This window comes from Oncorhynchus keta, unplaced genomic scaffold (genome assembly GCF_023373465.1).
Source record: "Oncorhynchus keta strain PuntledgeMale-10-30-2019 unplaced genomic scaffold, Oket_V2 Un_contig_24622_pilon_pilon, whole genome shotgun sequence".
NCBI classification, from domain to species: Eukaryota; Metazoa; Chordata; class Actinopteri; order Salmoniformes; family Salmonidae; genus Oncorhynchus; species Oncorhynchus keta.
In genome coordinates, this window is record NW_026284013.1 from 954 (window position 1) to 3520 (window position 2567).

The following is a 2567-nucleotide window of genomic DNA, read 5'->3' on the forward strand; positions in this document are numbered from 1 at the left end:
TGGGAGTGGGTATTGCTGGGGAGGGTGTTACTTTGACATGAACAGACAGGTGCTGGGGAGTGGGTGTTACTTTGACATAAACAGACAGGTGCTGGGGAGTGGGTGTTACTTTGACATGAACAGACAGGTGCTGGGGAGTGGGTGTTACTTTGACATAAACAGACAGGTGCTGGGGAGTGGGTGTTACTTTGACATAAACAGACAGGTGCTGGGGAGTGGGTGTTGAACAGACAGGTGCTTTGACATGAACAGACAGGTGCTGGGGAGTGGGTGTTACTTTGACATAAACAGACAGGTGCTGGGGAGTGGGTGTTACTTTGACATGAACAGACAGGTGCTGGGGAGTGGGTGTTACTTTGACATGAACAGACAGGTGCTGGGGAGTGGGTGTTACTTTGACATGAACAGACAGGTGCTGGGGAGTGGGTGTTACTTTGACATAAACAGACAGGTGCTGGGGAGTGGGTGTTACTTTGACATAAACAGACAGGTGCTGGGGAGTGGGTGTTACTTTGACATGAACAGACAGGTGCAGACATAAACAGACAGGTGGGGAGTGGGTGTTACTTTGACATGAACAGACAGGTGCTGGGGAGTGGGTGTTACTTTGACATGAACAGACAGGTGCTGGGGAGTGGGTGTTACTTTGACATAAACAGACAGGTGCTGGGGAGTGGGTGTTACTTTGACATAAACAGACAGGTGCTGGGGAGTGGGTGTTACTTTGACATGAACAGACAGGTGCTGGGGAGTGGGTGTTACTTTGACATAAACAGACAGGTGCTGGGGAGTGGGTGTTACTTTGACATGAACAGACAGGTGCTGGGGAGTGGGTGTTACTTTGACATGAACAGACAGGTGCTGGGGAGTGGGTGTTACTTTGACATGAACAGACAGGTGCTGGGGAGTGGGTGTTACTTTGACATAAACAGACAGGTGCTGGGGAGTGGGTGTTACTTTGACATAAACAGACAGGTGCTGGGGACATGAACAGACAGGTGCTGGGGTGTGTTATTTTGACATAAACAGACAGGTGCTGGGGAGTGGGTGTTACTTGACATGAACAGACAGGTGCTGGGGAGTGGGTGTTACTTTGACATAAACAGACAGGTGCTGGGGAGTGGGTGTTACTTTGACATGAACAGACAGGTGCTGGGGAGTGGGTGTTACTTGACATAAACAGACAGGTGCTGGGGGTGGGGTTACTTTGACATAAACAGACAGGTGCTGGGGAGTGGGTGTTACTTTGACATGAGTGGGTGTTACTTTGACATGAACAGACAGGTGCTGGGGGAGGGTGTTACTTTGATGAACAGACAGGTGCTGGGGAGTGGGTGTTACTTTGACATAAACAGACAGGTGCTGGGGAGTGGGTGTTACTTTGACATGACAGGTGCTGGGGAACAGACAGGTGCTGGGGAGTGGGTGTTACTTTGACATGAACAGACAGGTGCTGGGGAGTGGGTGTTACTTTGACATGAACAGACAGGTGCTGGGAGTGGGTGTTACTTTGACATAAACAGACAGGTGCTGGGGAGTGGGTGTTACTTTGACATAAACAGACAGGTGCTGGGGAGTGGGTGTTACTTTGACATAAACAGACAGGTGCTGGGGGGAGTGGGTGTTACTTTGACATAAACAGACAGGTGCTGGGGAGTGGGTGTTACTTTGACATAAACAGACAGGTGCTGGGGAGTGGGTGTTACTTTGACATAAACAGACAGGTGCTGGGGAGTGGGTGTTACTTTGACATAAACAGACAGGTGCTGGGGAGTGGGTGTTACTTTGACATGAACAGACAGGTGCTGGGGAGCTGGGGAGGTGCTACTTTGACATGAACAGACAGGTGCTGGGGAGTGGGTGTTACTTTGACATGAACAGACAGGTGCTGGGGGCTACTTTGGAACAGTGTTAGTGGTGTTATTTGACATGAACAGACAGGTGCTGGGGAGTGGGTGTTACTTTGACATGAACAGACAGGTGCTGGGGAGTGGGTGTTACTTTGACATGAACAGACAGGTGCTGGGGAGTGGGTGTTACTTTGACATGAACAGACAGGTGCTGGGGAGTGGGTGTTACTTTGACATGAACAGACAGGTGCTGGGGAGTGGGTGTTACTTTGACATGAACAGACAGGTGCTGGGGAGTGGGTGTTACTTTGACATGAACAGACAGGTGCTGGGGAGTGGGTGTTACTTTGACATGAACAGACAGGTGCTGGGGAGTGGGTGTTACTTTGACATGAACAACAGGACAGGACATGAACAGCTGGGGAGTGGGGCAATCTGAGACTGCTAATGACCGGATGAACCATGAGCTGTGAAAATACTTGGAACAAATACTATATCCATTGTTGTAGTGGAAGGTATATGCAGGTATACACTGTATACCCACTTATTTTTCAGTTGGCATTGCATATACTCACAGTTGGCATTGCATATACTCACAGTTGGCATTGCATATACTCACAGTTGGCATTGCATATACTCACAGTTGGCATTGCATATACCAATAGCCAATATTGCATATACCACAGTTGGCATTGCATATATCACAGTTGGCATTGC

The 2567-nt window shown here is 49.2% G+C and overlaps 1 long non-coding RNA gene across 1 annotated transcript; it reads left to right on the forward strand.

Annotated features, from left to right (window-relative positions):
• The first annotated feature begins 267 nt into the window (after positions 1–267).
• On the forward strand, positions 268–1889 carry LOC127922120 (uncharacterized). The gene is made up of 3 exons (XR_008110426.1): positions 268–412; positions 781–911; positions 1822–1889. It is a non-coding gene; the product is annotated as an uncharacterized LOC127922120 (long non-coding RNA).
• The last annotated feature ends 678 nt before the right edge of the window (positions 1890–2567 follow it).